General features: G+C 36.6%; 1 long non-coding RNA gene across 2 annotated transcripts in view; it reads left to right on the top strand.

Moving 5' to 3' along the window:
* Positions 1-21898, top strand: part of LOC149127340 (uncharacterized) — a 329372-nt gene that overhangs the window by 203266 nt on the left and 104208 nt on the right. For both annotated transcript variants that reach the window (XR_016231477.1, XR_016231476.1), the window contains one exon: positions 3228-3419. This is a non-coding gene — a long non-coding RNA (uncharacterized LOC149127340). The remainder of the gene's footprint in view (positions 1-3227; positions 3420-21898) is intronic.

Raw genomic sequence — 21898 nt, 5'->3', positions numbered from 1 at the left:
TTCCAGGGTCTTTTCCAGAAATTCTTTGCCTGTGCCAATATCTTGCAGGGTTTCTCCAATGTTCTCTAATAATTTGATGGTGTCGGGTCGTAGATTTAAGTCTTTAATCCATACTGAGTGGATTTTTGTGTAAGGTGAAAGGTAGGGGTCTTGCTTCATGATTCTGCACGTGGAAATCCAATTTCCCAGCACCATTTATTGAATAGACTGTCCTTACTCCAGGGATTGGTTTTGGATCCTTGATCAAATATAAGTTGGCTGTAGATGTTTGGGTTGATTTCTGGTGTTTCAATTCTGTTCCATTGGTCTATCCATCTGTTTCTGTACCAGTACCATGCTGTTTTGATTACCACTGCCCTGTAGTATGTCCTGAAATCTGGTATTGTGATGCCTCCGGCTTTGTTTTTGTTGTACAAGATTGCTTTAGCTATTCGAGGTCTCCTGCTTCTCCATATGAATTTCAGCATCATTTTTTCCAGATCTGAGAAGAATGTCTTCAGTATTTTGATTGGTATGCATTGAATCTATAAATTGCTTTTGGGAGAATGGACATTTTGAGGATAATATCTTATGATACTGAAATCATGTCAATTTGCTATCCTAGTAATAGAATGCATAAATGGAACTCTAATGATACTCTAAACTCCTATAAAAACTACAACTGTTAGAAATCATCTTATTCCGCCGGTGCCGCGGCTCAACAGGCTAATAATCCTCTGCCTGCAGCTCTGGCACCCCAGGTCCTAGTCCTGGTTGGGGCACTGGATTCTGTTCCAGTTGCTCCTCTTCCAGTCCAGCTCTCTGTTGTGGCCTGGGAGTGCAGTGGAGGATGGCCCAAGTGCTTGGGCCCTGCACCCACATGGGAGACCAAGAGAAGCACCTGGCTCCTGGCTTTGGATCAGTGCAGTCATTGTGGGGTGAACCAATGGAAAAGGAAGACCTCTCTTTCTCTCTCTCTCACTGTCCACTCTGCCTGTCAGAAAAAAATCATCTTATTCCATATTAAAATTTATTGACTAACATTTTAACTTTATGCAATATCTGGAATATTTTTAGTTCACAATACTATGAAATTCATATAGGTTTGAAAAGTTTTGCATAGTCAGCTGAAATAACTAGATGTGATTAATTGGATAAAAGATTAATTGGATAAAGGAATATTTAAGACTTCTCTAGTGTTTCAAAAATGAATTAAAACCAGTAGACAGATGTTAAGGAGAGAGTTGTGTCCAATTTGAGATATATATTTATTATATATGCTATATCTCTGGTTTCTAGAGTTAGATCTAACAGATGTCTACCTCACAGGAAACATTTTTAATGATGATCAAATATTAGAATTTCTCTAAAGAAATTAGCTCTCTGTTACTGTATCTATACTGCATCTATCAGGCAGAAATTAAATAGATTATGGTTAAGAATGTTGTAGAAAGAATTCCTGCACTGGAAGAGGTTGGACTACCTGCTTTACTTCTTAGTTTCTTTTCATGTTTATATGTGTGTCCTTCTATAAGTTATCTATAACAGCCTGTTCTTTTAGAATAGAATATTCTGTTAGTATAGAAACAACAGAAATTTGTTTTGTGTATTCCAAACAGCACTTAGGAGACAGAAGTTGGAAAGTTTTCCCCTTCTTCTTTGCTGATTTTAAGCTGAATTTAGACTTTCAATGGGCTGAATACCTTTTAAAGTTTCACAGCCTGGCTTAACCAAAAGGACAATTGTGGGCGATCCTGTACCTGACAGGGAGTCTGCCTACCCTGCCCATGCAGGAGTTTGAGAGGGCATGGCACACCATGCCTCCTGGGAAGGACCCCACAACCTGACTGCTGGCAGGCACTGGGAACCCCAGGCACTTTTCCCTACCCCTGCTCCCTGTGAAAGGCCCTGTAATTGCCAATCAGTTAAACTGCTCCTGGGTGTGGCCTAGGCCCATTAGGACCACCTGGAAACTATCCTAGCTATACGACCTTCAAGCTGATTGGAGGGAGAAGCACTGCAGTGCCAAAATTGGTCCTATCTTGTAGAATTAGTGTTGCCCTGAATTAGTTACACCCCTTCTGCCTGCCCTTTAAAAAGTGTGCGTGGTCGTTAATAAAGTGGACCTGTTCACCAAGACTCGTCTCCGGTGCTTCTGCTGATGAACACCATCACCTCTCCATCTTGGCGGTGCACCGGCCTCACGGGTTGAACCCGCAGACAATATCAAAATTACCATTTTCAGACTACAGAATTCTAACAGGTTTTTGTTGTTGTTTGCTAGGCTCTACTTAACTCATGTTTGTATTTAAGTAGTAAAGGTCCCTGATTCAGATGAGAATTTTGACTTGCAATTCCATTTCTTCCTTTATTTAGTGCTTGCAGGACTAACTTGATTCCAGTGCACATGGAGCAATCACAGTGAGTAGTGTTGCTCCTGCCCTTGTCTTGAGCTATACTATATGCTCCTTTGCCTGGGCTCAGCAATCCTCAGGTGTTTACTGTACATTTCTGATCAGGAAAGTATCACATATACTTGTTTCTACAACATATTATCCAGTACAATGTCGGTGTTTTCAAGTAATTTGTCTTGTCAAAACTTGCTGTTTCATTTTGTATTCGCAAGTGTGAGAAGATCAAGTTCTCAATTTATGATTCCTATGGCTTTTTTTTTTCTTTTATAAACCCCCTATATTTTTTTAGAGTTGTTTCAGGTTTACAGCACAATTGGATGATTAATACAAACATTTCCCATATATATCCTGCCACCTCACATTCATAGCCTCCTTTTTACCAACATCGCCTCACCTTAGTGATATTAGTTATGACAGAGCATACTATACAGACACATTATTATCAGAGTCCATAGTTTACATTTAGAGTTCTCTCTTGGCGTTGTGCAGTCTATGATTTTGGGCAAATATATAATGATACATATACACTATTATATATATAATTCTATTTTCACTGATTGAAAAAAATCCCTGTGTGTTCTGCAATGTTTTGTATGTTCATCCCTGTCCACCCCCTAATTACTGGAAACCACTGTTTGTGTGTGTGCGCGCGTGTCTGTCTGTATGTATGTATGTTTAACTTTATCTGTAGTTTGGCCTTTTCCAGTAAGGCAGGTAGAATTCTATTGTATATAGATTTTCAGATTGATACATTTTACTTAGTAGTATGCACAGATGTTTCTGCCATGTCATTCCATGGCTTAATAACTCATTTCTTTTCTCATTTCCTTTTAGTGCTGAGTAATATCCCTCAGTATGAATGCAACAGTTTATTTGTTCTTTCAACTCCTTGAGGACATCTTTGCAGCTTCCAAGTTTTACCAATTATAGATGAAGTCACTATAAACATCTCTGCAGATTTTGCATATGGCCATATTTACAACTCCTTTGGAAAACCACCAAGGAAGAGGATTGTTAACTTGTATGGTAAGAGTGTATTTAGCTTTTTAAAAAACCACCAAACTGTCTCCCAAAGTGGCTGTAACAATTTTGCATTCCCATTGGCAATAACTGAGAGCTGCTATCGCCCCACATCCTTGCCTGTGTTTCGTATCCTTGTTGTGCTGGATTTTGTCCATTCTAGATGTATAGTTGCATCTCCTTACTATATTAATTTGTTTTCTTTAAGAATATGATGTAGAATACATTTTTTATTCCTATCTATTTTAGCCCTCTTTAAAATCATTTGTTTCCTTTTTGTTGTCGAGTTTTAAGAGTTCTCGGGGGTGGCATTTGGCCTAGCAGTTAAGATGCATGTTAAGATGCCAGTTTCCTACACTGGGATGCCTGGGTTTGGTTTGCGTCTCTAGATTCTGACTTCAGTTTCCTGCTAATTCAGATCCCAAGATGCAACAGTGATAGCTCAAGTAATTTGGTTCTTGCCACTCACATGGGAGACCTTGATGTCATTCCCAGCTCGTGGCTTTGGCCCTGGTCCAGTCCTAACCCTGGCAGGTATTTGGGAGATTGAACCAGAAGAAAGGAATGCTCTGTGTGTCTCTGTGTTTCTCTTTCTGTCTTTAAAAGAATACTTTGTACAGACATTTTGGATAACAATCCTTTACTAGGCAATCCTCTGTAAATAGTTTCTCTCAGTGTGTGGCTTGTCTTTTCATTCTCTTGACAGTGTCTTTCAGAGTGTATAATTTTAATTTTAATAAACTCTATCATATAATTTTCTTTATGAAATTTGTGTTATCCTATTGGTATTGTATTTAAAAAATCATTGCCAAATGTAAGTTATTTATATTTTCTTGCATACTGTCTTCTAGAGATTTTAGGTCTGTCATTCATATTGAGCTAATTTTCATGATGTGATTCAGGTGTCGGTTTAGATTTGTATGATTTTTCTTGTGAATGTCCCATTGTTTAGGCACCATTAATAAAAAGGCATTTTTATTCTACTGATTCCTTTTCTCCTTTGTTAAGATCAAATGAACACATTTATATCGTTCTGTTTCTTGGCTGTCTTTTCTCTTGATTCATTTATCTATTCTTTTGTCAATACCACAGTCCTTCCATATTGCACTGGTTATGGCCATGGTTTGGACATGGTTTGTGTTCCACAAAGATATATGTGTTAGAATCTTAGACTTAGTATGAGGCTTGTATGGAAGCCTCAAGTGTTGGGGACTATTTGGGGATCCTTGGGTGTTTCGAGGAGCTATCTGTTGAAGAAATTATGGTAGTTCTTGGGTAACTCTTTAGTAGTTTTCTGAGAAAGTGGTCATAAAATGTGAGCCTGTCCCAATCCAGGTACTGGCTTCATGTTTTGGGACATGATTTATTTTCCCACACATATTTCCACTGTTGTGATGCCAGTGGCTATGAGGTCCTCAGTAGAGCTAAATTGATATTGGGCCATATCCTTGAACTTCCAGAATTGGGAATGGAATAAACATAATAAATTTAGCCTGTCTCAAATATTTCATTATAGTAACAAAAAAGAGTAATACATCTCAGAGTCTTTCACCTCTATATACAAATTTAGAATTGTGTTGTCAATATCAAGAAAACTAACTTTCTAGGGTGTTGATTTGGATTATGTTTAATCTATAGACAAATTGGGAAAACTGATATCTTGAAAATATTGAATCTTCCTATCCATGAATCTCCATTTATTTAGTTCACTTTTGATTGCTTTCAAAAGGATTTTGTACTTTTCTTTGTATAGATATGTATTTTATTAAACTTAAAATATAAATGATAGTGCTTTTAATATCAAGTTCTACTTGTTCTTTGCTAGTATACAGGAAAATGACTTCACTTTTGTACATTAACTTTGTATACTGCAGTCTTGCTGTAACTATTTTTTCCATGAAGCTTTTTATTTTTATTTTGGACTTTCTACATGGAAATACATGTCATTTCAATGTCAAATGTGGTTTAATTTTTGAAGATAATGTCACTCAAGTAATTGTTCTGTTTCTTTGAAGATAGCAAATTTTTTAGCATAGAGTAGTTCAATTATCCCTTTGTTATATTTTTATTATATCAATTTTTAAAGATTTTATTATACAGATTTTGTGTGTTTAATGTATACAGATTTAGGAACATAGTGATATTTCCCAACTTACACTCCCTTCCGCCCATGCTACCATCTTTCTTCCTGTTCCCTCACCCATTCCCACTCTTAATTTTTAAAAAGATCTACTTTCAGTTTACTTAATGATAATAAACTTAACCCTTCAAAAAGTATAAGAATTCAACACATAATATTAAGAAAAACTGTTCCTCAACAGTAGAAGCAAGGGCTGTAATAATCATCAAATCTCAAAATGTCCATTTCACTCTAATACATTACATTTTATTATTTTATTAGTTACCTCGGATCAGGGAAAACATATAGTGTCTATCTTTTTTGGGACTAGCTTATTTCACTAAGTATATTGGTTTCTAGTTTAACCCATTTTGTTGCAAAAGACAGGATTTCTTTTTTTAACAGCTGCGTAGTATCCATAGTGTATATGGGACATAGTGTACATGTACAATAATTTTTGTATGTAGTCAACAGTTGATGGACGTCTGGGATTATTACATAATTTAGTTATTGTGAATGATGCTGCAGTGAACATAAAGGTACGGATTACTTTCAGATACTGATTTCATTTGGGTAAATTCCCAGGAGTAGAATGGTTGGGTCATATAGGTCTAAGGTATTTTCATACTGTCTTGCACAGTGGTTGCACCAGTTTATATTCCTACCAGCAGTGGATTAGGGTACCTTTTCTCCCACACACTTGCCAGCATTTGTTTTTTGTTGATTTATATATGAGAGCCATTCTAACTGGGGTGAGATGAAACTTCATTATGGTTTTGATTTTCAATATCCTGATGGATAGTGAACCTGGGCAATTTTTTATATCTGTTGGCCATTTGAATTTCCTCTTGAAAAATGCCCATTCAAGTCCTTTGATCATTTTTTTTCCTTTTATTTTTTTTGTAGTTTTCTTTAACTTTTATTTAATTACTATAAATTTCCAAAGTACAGCCTATGAATTACAATGGCTTTCCCCACCCCATAACTTCCCTCCTACCCTCAACCCTCCCCTTTCCCACTCCCTCTCCCCTTCCATTCACATCAAGATTCATTTTCAATTCTCTTTATATACAGAAGATCAGTTTAGTAAATATTAAGTAAAGATTTCAACAGTTTGTACCCACATAGAAACACAAAGTGAAAGATACTGTTAGAGTACTAGTTATAGCATTAAATCACAATGTACAGCACATTAAGGACAGAGATCCTACATGAGTAGTAAGTGCACAGTGACTCCTGTTGTTGACTTAACAAATTGACACTCTTGTTTATGGCATCAGTAATCCCCCTAGGCTCTTGTCATGAGTAGCCAATGCTATGGAACCCTTTTGAGTTCACCAACTCTGATCGTATTTAGACAAGGTCATAGTCAAAGTAGAAGTTCTCTCCTCCCTTCAGAGAAAGGTATCTCCTTCTTTGATGACCCATTCTTTCCACTGGGATCTCACTCACAGAGATCTTTCATTTAGGTCATTTTTTTTTTTTTTTGGCAGAGTGTCTTGGCTTTCCATGCCTGAAAAACTCTCATGGGCATTTCAGCCAGATCTGAATGCCATAAGGGCTGATTCTGAGGCCAGAGTGCTGTTTAGAACATCTGCCATTCTATGAGTCTGCTGTGTATCCAGCTGCCCATGTTGGATTGTTCTCTCCCTTTTTTTATTCTATCGGTTAGTATTTTCAGACACTATTCTTGTTTATGTGATGCCTTTGACTCTTAGTCCTATCATTATGATCAATTGTGAACAGAAATTGATCACTTGGACTAGTGAGATGGCATTGGTACATGCCACCTTGATGGGGTTGAATTGGAATCCCCTGGTATGTTTCTAACTCTACCGTTTGAGGTAAGTCAGCTTGATCATGTCCCAAATTGCACATCTCTTCCCTCTCTTATTCCCACTCTTATAATTAACAGGGATCACTTTTCAGTTAAGTTTCAACACTTAAGTATAACTGTGTATTAATTACAGAATTCAGCCTCTAGTATTAAGTAGAACAAACAAAAAATACTAGGAGGGATAAAGTATTAAGTTGCTCATCAACAGTCAGGGCAAGGCCTGATCAAGTCACCATTTCTCATAGTGTCCATTTCACATCAACAGATTTCCCCTTTGGTGCTCAGTTATTTGTCACCAATCAGGGAGAACACATGATTTTTGTCCCTTTGGTTTGGCTTATTTCACTCAGCATAATGTTTTCCAGATTCCTCCATCTTGTTGAAAATGTTTTTGCCTGCTGTATAGTACTCTATAGAGTACATGTCCCATAATTTCTTTATCCAGTCTACAGTTGAAGGACATTTAGGTTGATTCTAGGTCTTGGCTACTGTAAATTGAGCTGCAATAAACATTAATGTGCAGACCGCTTTTTTGTTTGCCAATTTAATTTCCTTTGGGTAAATTCCAAGGAGTGGGATGTCTGGGTTGAATGGTAGGGTTATATTCCGGTTTCTTAGGAATCTCCAGGCAGACTTCCATAGTGGCTTTACCAGTTTACATTCCCACCAACAGTGGGTTAGTGTCCCTTTTCCCCCACATCCTCTCAAGCATCTACTGTTGGTAGATTTCTGAATGTGAGCCATTCTAACCGGGGTGAGGTTAAACCTCATTGTGGTTTTGATTTGCATTTCCCTGTTTTCTAGTGATCTTGAACATTTTTTCATGTGCCTGTTGGCCATTTGAATTTCCTCTTTGGAAAAATGTCTATTGAGGTCCTTGGCCCATCTCTTAAGTGGTTTGTTTGTTTTGTTGTTGTGGAGTTTCTTGATCTCTTTGTAGATTCTGGTTATCAATCCTTAATCTGTAGCATAGTTTGCAAATATTTTTTCCCATTCGGCTGGTTGGCTCTTCAGTTTCCTGTTTCTTTTGCAGTACAGAAACTTCTCAATTTGATGCAATCCCAATAGATAATTTTGGTTTTGACTGCCTGCGCGTCTAGGGTCTTTTCCAGGAAGTCTTTGCCAGTGCCAATATCTTGAAGGGTTTCTCCAATGTTCTCTAATAATTTGATGGTGTCAGGTCGTAGATTTAGGTCTTTAATCCATGCTGAGTGGATTTTTGTGTAAGGTGTAAGGTAGGGGTCTTGCTTCATGCTTCTGCACGTGGAAATCCAATTTTCCGAGCACCATTTATTGAATAGACTGTCCTTACTCCAGGGATTGGTTTTGGATCCTTGATCAAATATAAGTTGGCTGTAGATGTTTGGGTTGATTTCTGGTGTTTCAATTCTGTTCCATTGGTCTATCCATCTGTTTCTGTACCAGTACCAGGCTGTTTTGATTACAACTGCCCTGTGGTATGTCCTGAAATCTGGTATTGTGATGCCTCCGGCTTTGTTTTTGCTGTACAAGATTGCTTTAGCTATTCGAGGTCTCCTGCTTCTCCATATGAATTTCAGCATCATTTTTTCCAGATCTGAGAAGAATGTCTTTGGTATTTTGATTGGCATCACATTGAATCTATAAATTGCTTTTGGGAGAATGGACATTTTGATGATGTTGATTCTTCCAATCCATGAGTATAGAAAATTTTCCATTTTTTGGTATCCTCTTCTATTTCTTTAAGATTATCTAATTCTCATCGTAGAGATCTTTAACGTCCTTGGTTAAGTTTATTCCAAGGTATTTGTTTTTGTAGCTATTGTGAATGGGATTGATCTTAGCATTTCTTTCTCAGCCGTGGCATTGCCTGTGTATACAAAGGCTGTTGATTTTTGTGCATTAATTTTATATCCTGCTACTTTGCCAAACTCTTCTATGAGTTCCAATAATCTCTTAGTAGAGTTCTTTGGATCCCCTAAATAAAGAATCATATCATCTGCAAAGAGGGATAGTTTGAGTTCTTCCTTCCCAGTTTGTATCCCTTTAATTTCTATTTCTTGCCTGATGGCTCTGGCTAAAACTTCCAGAAATATGTTGAATAGCAGTGGTGAGAGTGGGCATCCCTGCCTGGTACCAGATCTCAGTTTAAATGCTTCCAGCTATTCCCATTCAATAGGATGCTGGCCGTGGGTTTTTCATAAATTGCTTTGATTATATTGAGGAATGTTCCTTCTATACCCAATTTGCTTAGAGTTTTCATCATGAAAGGGTGTTTTAGTTTATTGAATGCTTTCTCTGCATCTATTGAGATAATCATATGGTTTTTCTTCTGCAGTATCTTCATGTAGTGTATCACATTGATTGATTTGCAAACATTGAACCATCCCTGCATACCAGGGATAAATCCCACTTGGTCTGGGTGGATGATCTTTCTGATGTGTTGTTGTATTCTATTGGCGAGAATTTTATTGAGGATTTTTGCATATATGTTCATCAGGGATTTGGTGTGTAACTTTCTTTCAATGCTGCATCTTTTTCTGGCTTAGGGATTAAGGTGATGCTGGCTTCATAGAAAGAATTTGGGAGGACTCCCTCTTTTTCAATTGTTCTGAATAGTTTTAGACGAAATGGAGTTAGTTCTTCTTTAAATGTATGGTAGAATTCAGCCGTTTATCCATCTGGTCCTGGGCTTTTCTTTGTTGAGAGGACCTTCATTACTGTTTCAATTTCTGTTTCAATTATGGGTCTATTTAGGTTTTCTGTGTCTTCCTGATTCAATTTATGTGATTGCATGTGTCCAGGAATCTATCCATTTTTGATAGATTTCCCTGTTTGCTGGCATACAACTCTTTGTAGTAATTTCTGATGATTCTTTTTATTTCTGTGGTGTCTGTTGTTACATTTCCTTTTTCTTCTCTGATTTTATTGATTTGGGTCTTTTCTTTTTTTAGTTAGTTGAGCCAATGGTGTGTCGATTTTATTCATTTTTTCAAAAACCAGCTCTTTGCTTGGCTGATTTTTTGTAATGAATTTTTGAATTCAATCATGTTGTTTTCTTCTCTGTTTTTAATTATTTCTCTTCTCCTACTAGATTTGCGTCTGGTTTTCTGCAGTTTTTCTAGATCCTTGAGATGCGTTGAAAGCTCATCTATTTGGTGCCTTTCCAATTTCTTGATGTAGGCACCTATTGCTATAAATGTTCCTCTCAACACTGCTTTTGCCATATCCCATAAGTTTTGATATGTTGTTTTATTATCCTCATTTACTTCCAGAAAATTTTTGATTTCTCCTTTGATTTCTTTTATGACCTAGTGTTAATTCAGGAGCATGTTGTTCAGTCTCCATGTGTTTGCATACTTTCTAGGGATTCCTGAGTTGCTAATTTCCACCTTCATTTCACTCTGGTCTGAGAAGCTGCATGGTATGATTCTAATTCTTTTAAATTTGTGGAGACTTGCTTTATGGCCTAGTATGTGGTCAGTCCTAGGGAAGCTTCTGTGCACTGCTGAGAAGAATGTAAAATCTTTAAATGTAGGATTGAAAGTTCTATAGATATCTGTTAGATCCATTTGGGCAATAGTGTCAATTAAATCTGCTATTTCCTTGTTGATCTTCTGTCTGATTGATCTGTCTATCTGAGAGTGGAGTATTGAAGTCCCCCAGTACTATTGTATTGGAGTCTAAGTCTCCCTTTAAGTCCTTTACATACCTTTTAAATAAACCGGTGCCCTGTAACTAGGTGCATATACATTTATAATAGTTACATTTTCCTGTTGAATTGAACCCTTAATCATTATATAGTGTCCCTCTTTGTCTCTCTTAACAGTTTTTGTGTTAAAGTTTATTTTGTCTGATATTAATATGGCTACACCTGTTTTTTTTTTCATTTCTGTTGGCATGGAATATCTTTTTGCAACGTTTCACTTTCAGTCTGCATGCGTCTTTGTTGGAACGATGTGTTTCTTGTAAGCAGCAAATAGATGGGTTTTGTTCTTTAATCCATTCAGCCAGTCTGTGTCTTTAACTGGAGAGTTGAGGCCATTTACATTCAATGTGACTGTTGATAGTAGTGACTTTGCCCTTCCGTTTTCCCAAAGATATTTTCTAATATATGCTTTGAGCTTCCTATGATCTTTTACTGGTAGGTTTTCTTCCTTTGCCTTCTTTCATATTGATGGCCGTGTTTGTTTCTGTGTGTAGCACATCTTTAAGCATTTTTGCAAGGCTGGACGAGAGGCGACAAATTCTTTCAATTTCTGTTTGCTATGAAAGGTCTTTATTTCACCTTCATTCACAAATGAGAGCTTTGCAGGATATAATATTCTGGGCTGGCAGTTTTTCTCTCTTAGTACCTGGGCTATATCTCGCTATTCCCTCCTAGCCTGTAGTGTTTCTGATGAGAAGTCAGCTGTGAGTCTAATTGGAGATCCTCTGAGAGTTATCTGAAGTTTCTTGCACATTTTAGGATCTTTTCTTTCTGTTTCACTGTGGTGAGTTTGATTACAATGTGTCGTGGTGAGAATCTCTTTTGGTCATGTTTATTAGGGGTTCTGTGGGCTTCCTGTACTAGGATTTCTCTGTCCTTCTCCAAACCTGGGAAATTTTCTGCTAGTATCTCACTAAAAAGGCCTTCTAATCCTTTCTCCCTCTCCATGCCTTCAGGAACTTCTAGAACCCGAATGCTGGGTTTTTTAATAGTATCCTGTAGATTCCCAACAATATTTTTTAGATTTCTAATTTCCTCTTCTTTTCTTTGGTTTGACTCTATACTTTCCTGTTCTCTGTCTTCTAAGTCCGATATTCTCTCTTCTGCTTTACTCATTCTGTTTTTAAGGCTCTCTAATGTGTTTGTCATTTGATCTATTGAATTCTTCATTTCATTGTGATTTCTCGTCACTGTCATAGTTTTGTTATCTACTAGTTGCTGCATTTCATTTTGATCGCTCCTTAATATTTCATTTTCGCACGCGAGATTTTCTATCCTGTCCCGTAAGGATTTCTGTAGTTCTAGAATTTGTTTTTGAGAACTTCTTAATGTTCTTATCAATTTTTTGAGATCCGCTTCTTGCATTTCTTCTATCTCATCATCTTCATAATCTTGAATTGGGGTGTCTTCCTTGTTCTTGTTACCTCGGTTTCTGTGTTGTTTGGCATTGTGGAGATATTCTTTGGTTTCTTCACTGTGGTGCTTTTTCTCGTTATACTATGACTCTAGAATAAGTGGACTGTCTGCTTTTGATGGATCATTAGAGGCTGTGATGGGTGTGGCCAGAGAGCTCTGTTTGGTTCTTCAGGGTTAAGGGTGTGCCAAATGTGACTCACCCAGGTTGTTCTCTCACTCGCTCGTTCTCTCTCTCTCTTTTTTTTTTTTTTTGGCTCATAAGGGTAGTAATTCTGCACAGCTGAGTGGAATTGAGGGTAGTTGATGTATGAAATTTGGCCTCTGTGGGTATTAGTCTGCTCTACCCCAAGGACCACACAAAGGGTCTATTTAGCCCTCAGTGTGGTCTCAAATTTCTCCGCAGTCTCTCACCAGGTTGCCAAGTTTACCGAGTTTTTGTACTTGGTGAGTTCTCTCACCCACCCTTAGATTTTCATAGTCTCAGTTCGTTAGCTCCACACATTCACTAGGTTCAAACCTCCAGTTATTTCTCCCCACCAGAGTCAGGTTTTTCTGCTTGGCTGATGGCAGGTGCCACTTTACATATGTCCAAAATGGCGCCTGCTCTTTGTCTTGCTCTGCTTTCTAAGGTGAGTGGAAAGAGAGGCTAGTGTCCCTGACAGTTCCCCTTATTTATTCGTTTTTTTTTTTTTTCTCTCCTCCAGTCAGCCTGGTGAACTTTCCCCAGCGGGGCTTCAAGCCTTGTTCCCTCTAGGCTCTTTCTGCCTTTCCCCACCAATGATTCAGGTTACTGAGGTTTTTGTCTCACTTCCCCTTCCAGCGCTGGCACGCAGACTCTGCGGCTCAGCTTCCACGGCTCAGGTTCCGTGCCTCGGCTTCCGCACCATGCGCATCCTTGCTCTCCCCATAAGTCCTCTGTGTCACATCCACTAGATCCGGAAGAGTTTCCTCTGCAATTTTTTCACGAGGCTTTTCCTGAGACTACATTAACTCCACTTTTATTAAACTATCTTTTCCCGGACTATCAGTGCGTGCCCTCACTATTCCGCCATCATGGCTCCACCCCTATTTCTTAACTATATTGTTTGTTTTGTTGTTGAATTTCTTGAGCTCCTTATAGGTTCTATAAATTAACCTTTCATCAGTTGTGTAGTTTACAAGTATTTTCTCCCATTCTGTCAATTCCCTCTTCACTTCACTGAGTATTTCTTTTGCAGTGCAGAAGCTTCCTAACTTGATGTAACACAATTTGTTAATTTTGGCTTTGATTGCCTGTGATACTAGGGTCTTTTCTAAGAAGTCTTTGCCTGTGCCAACATTCTGCAACGCTTTCCAAATGTTCTATAGATATTTGATGATACCAGGTCCTAGATTTAAGTTTTTGATCCATTTTGAGTGGATTTTTATTTAAGCATCAGGTAGGGGTCTAGTTTCACACTTCTCCACAGGGACATCAGGTTTTACCAGCACATTTGTTGTAGAGATTCTCCTTGCTCCAGGGATTGATTTTTGTTTCTTTGTCAAAGATAAATTGGTTGTAGATGTGTGGATTGATTTCTGAAATTTCTGTTCATTCCATTCTTCTGCATGTTTGCTTTTGTGCCAGTATCAGGCTGTTTTGACTATAACTGCCCTGTAGTATGTCATGAAACCTATAATTGTGATGCATATGGCTTCATTTTTATATATAGGTTGCTTTAGCTATTCAGTGTTTCTTTTGTTCCCATTTGAATTTGAGCATCAATTTTTCCTAGATCTGTGAACAGTGCCATTGGTATTTTCATTGGGATTGCGTTGAATCTGTATGCCACAGCACCGGCCACAGTGCTGGCCCCCAAATAAAATAAATCTTAAAAAGGCAAGCAAGTGTCTTTGCCTGGAATAGGATATAGGGCAGCCAACATATGTGGATAAGAAACTTACTCTGAATTAATAAATCATGTGAATATTTTACCTTTTATCCCATTCAGTGAAGATTCAGTTAAGAGACTTTAAACTAATATGTGGATTTGAAGGGCCTTACAGTACTAAATGCTTTTAAGTACCTAAGGAAGAAGCATATATAATTGATTTCAAGACTGTTCTGTGAATATGATTTCTTTATTATTGACTTTTTACAAGGAACTTTCTTATCATTATCAAACTGTTACCATGATCAGAGGACACAAATTTCTCCCTCAGAGTGCTGCACACTGAATCACCCTATATTACTGCCATTAATCTTTGGTATTTCTTCAGAGTGAGAATATAAATTTTTAGTCTAAGTCAAGATCTCATGTTCTGTATTGATACTCAAGTGACAAATCACATGAAAATATTAATAGTATATGTTTATTTTTAAAAAATTACTCCTGTACTATTTTGCCTTTTTAAGATCTTTTGTAATTTCTTTCTGTTGAAGTGAGAAATGCAGATGAATATGTACTTCATGTAAAAGGGGAAAATACCCCTTTTTATTGGTTTCTATTAAAGACCATTGTACTGGCAGTTATGACTAGCATGCTATAGTTTATTTTGAAACCAAGATAGGAAGTTAGTATGATATATTTCTATTCCTTAATGTTTCCTGAATAATTCTAGCTGCTATTTGTGCAAACTAGAAAATATCCTCAAATACACAAAAATAATAATAAGAAATATGCATTAGTACCTCTTGTCATTTCAAATTTCAACTCATTTCAACTCATTTCAAAGTGGTTGCCCTTCAGGTTTATAGTTAAGGTGGGAATAAGGCTGTAAAACAGTGAGAATTATCATTATTAGCAAATTGAGAAACCTTTAATGGATATTTTGTGTGGATTTCACTCAATAAATGTTTTTTAAAAAGCAATTGCTTTTTTTTTTAATTTGACAGGTAGAATTATAGACAGTGAGAGAGAAAGATGGAGAAAGGTCTTCCCTCTGTTGGTTCACGCCCCAGTTGGCTGCTATGGCTGGCGCTGTGCCGATCTGAAACCAGGAGCCAGATAATTCCTCCTGGTCTCCCACGTGGGTGCAGGGGCCCAAGCACTTGGGCCATCCTCCACTGCCCTCCTGGGCCACAGCAGAGAGCTGGACTGGAAGAGGAGCAACTGGGACTAGAACCCGGCACCCATATGGGATGCCGGCACCACAGGCAGAGGATTAACCAAGTGAGCCAGGCGCTGGCCCCTGCAATTGCTTTTTTGAATGAGGTTGGAATTTATTTATTTAGCTAATAGGGACAATGGGTTGTATTCAGATTTGCATCAGAAATCTGGCAGTTGAAGACTACTGATTGTAGAGAGTAGCAGAAAAGGCAAGCAAGAATTGTCAAAGAGCTTGGCAACCACAACCATGATATCCTCACTAAGTGGGTTCTCTAGTCCCCATCAGTGCTCTAATACTTGGAGTACCCAACTACAAAGCCCAAGGAGACTGATTATTATTCTTGATAATTCTCTAAATCTTCAGAAAAAAGGGATGATGTTTTGGAAATTTGGGTAATGGCACATTGAATATTTGGCTATTTAATGATTCTTAAATTTCTTAAGAGGTAATTTTTGTTTTCTTGTTCTTTCCAGGATTTCTCAAATTCTTTTGACTGCCAAGATACTTCTTGTGATGAAAAATCCTTTAATAATATATAATTATCTTCTGAAAGAAATATAAAACTAAAATCATTTTTAGTTATTTTAAGGATTTTTACTCATTAATCCAGTTATCAAATTTTTATAGAATATCTAATATTGTCAAGAACTATTATAGGCAATGAGATACAAATACTAATGTGAATAGTTTCTGCTCAATAACACTTATTGAAGAAGGAAACCATAATTATAATCAAACAAACACCAATATAATAAAACACATAATGGATACAAAGAAGAGCATGCAATTCATTACTTAGAAAATAATGTATTTAATAGTATTCCAAAGATGCCTAAGTTTTTGGCTATAAGAAATGTAGAAAGGAGGTCCAGGCATATGCAAAAGACTTAACTAGAAAAATCATTCACATTTTCTTGGTACTACTCATAGACCAGCCTGGCCAAAGAATATGTGTTTGTGTGTGTTTCTGTATACATGTGCATGTGTACACACAAGCATGGGATAGAATGAAATTAAGCTAAAGGGTGAGTATAAGGAAGAAGGTAGTTTAAACCTTATCTGTATTGTTTAGTAGTTTGAGGACTACTAAGGATTAGGTACTTGCTAGGCTCTGTGTCTGAAGAAATATGACCAAATTTTCCCTTTTAGAAGACTGTGCTTTTTTCAGTTGGGTTTAAGATATGTGGAATTGGAATTGGAAACCAAATTAAAAGCCATAGTATAAGTTCATGAAAATATATTCTATGTGACTGGTAATGGAGATATGTCAGATTTGAAAGATCCTTGGGAGATAGATGACAGACATTAAGAGCCAAAAATGAGGGCAGCAAAGATTCCTGGCATGGGCAGATAGATAGACCAAAATGCTACTTATTTTTTAAAGAAATTTATTTATTTGAAAGGCAAAGTTACAAAGTAGGCATGGGAAGAGAAGGGAGAGAGCTCTTCTATCTGATAATTCACTCCCCAAATGGCCACATTGGCCAGGGCTAGTTCAGACCAAAGCCAGGAGCCAGGTACCTGGAGCCTGGAACTCCATCTGGGTCTCCCATGTGGGTGTAGGGGCCCAGGTACTTGGGCCTTCTTCCACAGCTTTGTCAGGCATGTCAGCATGCTGGATCTAGCTGGATCCAAAGTGGAACACCCAGAACTCAATCCAGTACCCATATGGGGTACCCAAGTTGTAGGCAGTGCTTAACCTGTTTGCCAATGCTGGCATCTAATTCTAATCTTAAACAGTGAAGAATCAGAAAGCTTATTTGGGAGATAAATTAATGAATTCAATTTTTGACATACTGAGCTTGAGGTGTTTGACAAATGGGTACATCTAGAAAACATTCTGTGATTCAGAACAAGAGAAGAATTTATTTTTATAAACTCTCAGGTCAGTTGCAGAATATTTAGTAATTGACATCATCGTTATGTTTATCAAAAAGAGAAAATTTGCAAAGTTGCCTCAATCTCATTTAAAAGATTATTTGCTATTTAACATAAATTGCAATGTTATAGATGCTGTAGGACATGCTGAATACTCCATCAACTAAGTGTAGTAGAGCCCTACTAAGTTTATGAAAGGATATAATTGTTTATTTTCTTTTTCTCTTTTCTGTATCAGATAACCAGAACATCCAGAGGTATAGCTAGTGCTTTAGTTCAGGATATTTTATGCTATTTTGACTTTTTTAAAATTAAATAATAGCACATAATAAAATTAGTCTTCTGTTTTCCCAATACTGCCCTAAAACAGTAAATTTTATTTCTGTTTCCAAGTGGTCAATAAATCTAAAATGAAAGTGGAAGCCAAACATAATATACATTTTTTTATTTCTGACTAAATTTTTAATTTCTTAGTTCTCTTTGTTCTATACATAGAAAATTTAAATTTAATCTTTTTCTAATTGAATATAGTTGTTGCTGTTACACTTTATGGAACCAAAAGCATAAATAAGTCCCTACAAGTGATTGTTAAGAAAGGAGCTATTTCATTTTGTGAAAATCTTGGAAAATAGAATTTGAATAGTCATAGCTACCAGTTGACTTTAAAGTCCACATTAAAAATACGAACAAGAAAGAATTGGTGGGGAAAAAGTGATGTTTGTGAGATTTATGGAAAATGCATGATTGAATTCATAATATTTATATATAAGAATTTTATCTATATTTTCTATAAAATTTTTCTTAGACTGCATTCTAAGTTTCAAAAATGACCACTAAAATTTGTGAATCTGATAGACTGTTTCTGATTATCAGTGACCAAATTCTCAGAAAACTTTTAAATAAAATATGTATTTTTCTTGGCATATCTTCCTCTAACTATACAAATATTAGTTTGTAAAATGATATAATTGGGAATGCATGGATATTGATTTGATTTTGATAGTAGTTTTCTATTTACTTTGGAACTCTCCCTCTATATTTATGTTAACTCTTTTAACCATTCTGATTTATAAAATTACTTCTACAGTTCTTTAAAATAATCCAAATAATTTAAGTTTTTAACTAATCAGTAGGCACTAATTTTCTTCCTTAAAATTTTGTACCACTAACTCTTGTGTCATTACCAAATCCAGAAATCTCACTTTTGTCGTCATCTTAAGTTTACTCCTTTTAATCTCTAGTAAACTTTGTAATGTAGATATTAGTGAATGGGAATTGTATATTTTTCCATATTCAAAGTACAAATTGTGTTAGTAAAATTAGATCTCATTTAAACATGAGGACTTGAACAAATGTATTTTATTTCCATTGGAAAGTGGACAAAGACAGAATGCCTTTTAGGACATAAAGGAAAACCATGTTGGTGTTTGGTTGATGGAAGTGCATCTCTTGGGTAATAGTAACAAATGCTGAATGTTTATTGAAACTCTAAAGCAAACAAAGAAAAAAATAACATTTTTAATATCAAAATATGTTCTAAAATATTTTGAAATAGAGATTGAGCAGTTTGCTGTTACAGGCAAGCCATTTAATTTCTGAAAGATTCTTAACATAGCCACTTTATTTGAAGGAATTAGTATAATGTGGAGTAAAACTTGAACATACAGTAAAACCAAAGAAACTATAAAATATTTTTGCTTGTATTTTGTTTTACTTTCTGTCTGTGGATGAAGTTTGGTAACAGATTGTATATGTCTCTCTCAGGTGACAATTTTCAGTTAGTTAACAACTGTTTACTAAGAAATTACTATGTACTAGGCAGCATAAACATAGGATGAACTAAGAAACATAGAAAGTAGCAGTGAGCCAAATAAATTGAAAATAGCAAAATCATAATATTTTCATGTTAACAATATTAACTATTTAACAATATTTACTATTTTCTGCCTAAGCCATCTAATGTACTTAAATTGACAATATTTCTAATTTTAATTTTTAAATTTTGGAGACAGGTTTATCCAACCAAGAAATATCTGTGATAGCCAGGGCTGGGACAGGCCAAAGCTAAGAGCCAGAAACTAAATCCAGGTGTCCTACAAAGTGGCAGGAACCCAATGACTTGTGCCGTCGCTGCTGCATCCCAGGTTCTGCATTAATAAGAGGCTAGAGCCAATAGCAGAGCAAGGCCTTAGACTCTGATAGTGGACACAGGAATTTTAACCACTAGGGTAAAGTACTTCGATGAAGACATTTTTGGATATAGGTTGGAACAGAATTAATTTCACAAGATCCAAATACATTAGATCATAGCTGTTAATGGCATTTGGGCTGATAATCTGTAGTTTCAATGAAAGACATTCAGAGGATTATTACAAAAAGTTCTTCTCATATCTATTTCTGTAGTCTTTTGAAAAGAGTATTGGAAAAGAGTGTACTGAAAAAAAAAAAGATCAATTTGTATTTCAAGAACAAAAAACACAGTGAAATCAATGGCTGTTCTATCAGTGCTGTCAGAGGAAACTTTTCCCACCTACACTCAAAATAAGCAGTTCTCTCTTATTTGAGGAGTTTACATACGGATAATTTTGCCACCGACCCACTGTCTTTTTGATAACTAAAGGAAGATAAGCTGGAAAACTTTAAATATTGCTTATAATTCTAAGTCAGTTAATGCCTTTTTTTTAAAAAAAAAAAAAGATTTATTTATTTATTTGAAAGGCAGAATTACAGAGAGGCAGAAGCACAGAGAGAGAGATATTGAAAGATAGGTCTTCCATCGGCTGGTTCATTCCTCAGATGGCCACCCTGGCCCCCAGTTAATAGCCTTTAATTTATTTCTAAATGTGTTCTTTACAAATTCACCAATTTATAAATTCTCTCTGTGAGAGATCAGCTGAAATAGCAGGAGTATTTATTAAACAAAGTTCAAGAAATCCAGAGAATTAAGAGTAAAATCTCTCCCCACTCATGTTTATTTTCTTCTTTTAACAAGCTTTATAAAACACCCTTTTTACAATACTAAGTATATTATGTTATATTTGTTATCAAGATGGATAGGACCATCCTCAGTTTATTTATAAACTGTTTCCTTTGCCACAGACTCAGAAAAGATCACAATGCATATTTATTGTAAGCATCTTAAAAATTAGCCCTTATCTCCTAAGTGGAAGGCTTGGCTTTAGTGAGATAGAATCATTTTAGAGATTAGCTAAATTTGGTTTAAGCAATAGAAAATAACTTGGGTATATTTATATTCCAAAACTCTAAAGAAGTTATAAAGAAGACACAGGGAAATCTCTTGGAATCCAAAGAAAAATCTAAGCCATTAAAAAGAAAAAAACAAGGCCACTGCTATGACTGTTGGAAGCCACACCATACACTATGCTTCTCAGAGAAGGAATCTGGGATATAGATAGGATAAAGAACATATTTTGTGCTGCTTCTTGTTCAGAGTATAACCTACTAGCACACCAGGTAACTTTCAAAGTATTTTTTCTTTTAGGGGATTCTCTCTTTCAACACCACATTATAAAATTGGTATGTTAAAACTGTGGCTGGCGCTATGGCTCACCAGGCTAATCCTCCACCTGAGGTGCCGGCACCCCGGGTTCTAGTCCCGGTTGGGGCACCGGTTCTGTCCCAGTTGCTCCTCTTGCAGTCCAGCTCTCTGCTGTGGCCCGGGAAGGCAGTGGAGGATGGCCCAAGTGCTTGGGCCCTGCACCCGCGTGGGAGACCAGGAGAAGAACCTGGCTCCTGACTTCGGATCGGCGCAGCATGCTGGCCTTAGCAGCCAACTGGGGCGTGAACCAACGGAGGGAAGACCTTTCTCTCTGTCTCTCTCTCTGTCCAACTCTGCCTGTCAAAAAAAAAAACAAACAAACAAACAAACAAACAAAACTGTTATTGTGAGAATTAGGCATGCTAAATTCAAGGAAAGGATGACACAGGAAAACTGCCCAATAGATGGTGTGAAACCATGTACTTGGGCTTCTTCTAGACAGAATGTATCTTATTTATGAAAGCCTAGACTTTGGTTCAGTGACCTCAAACTATCCTTGGACTTGGTCCCTCTAAACACTATTCCCAAAGAGTAGTAGACTGGTGAATTATGGTTTAGAAGACCCGATATTTCCTTAGAGCTCAACTTATTAATGATCCAAGTTTTATACTTTATGAGACTAATAAAGGTTCTAATTGAATTTTTACCACTGTTACTAATAATCGTCTAAGTTAAGTATTTATTGTCCAGAGAAATTTATTAGAGTTTTAGTTCCAAAATAAAATGAGAGAATCACTGGGAAAGTATTTTTTATTCTTTGCTTTTCAGCTCCACAAGCTAATTTTTCTTTCTTTTCTTTTTTTTTTTTTTTTTGACAGGCAGAGTTAGAGAGAAAGAGACAGAGAGAGTTATAGATAGTAAGAGACAGAGAAAAAGGTCTTCCTTCCGTTGATTCACTCCCCTAATGGTCGCCATGGCT

This window comes from Oryctolagus cuniculus, chromosome 3, assembly GCF_051225735.1.
Source record: "Oryctolagus cuniculus isolate XC-2025 breed Fujian yellow rabbit chromosome 3, ASM5122573v1, whole genome shotgun sequence".
In the NCBI taxonomy this organism is placed as follows: Eukaryota; Metazoa; Chordata; class Mammalia; order Lagomorpha; family Leporidae; genus Oryctolagus; species Oryctolagus cuniculus.
The sequence above is the reverse complement of the archived record's forward strand: the minus strand, read 5'-3'. Positions and strand labels throughout refer to the sequence as shown.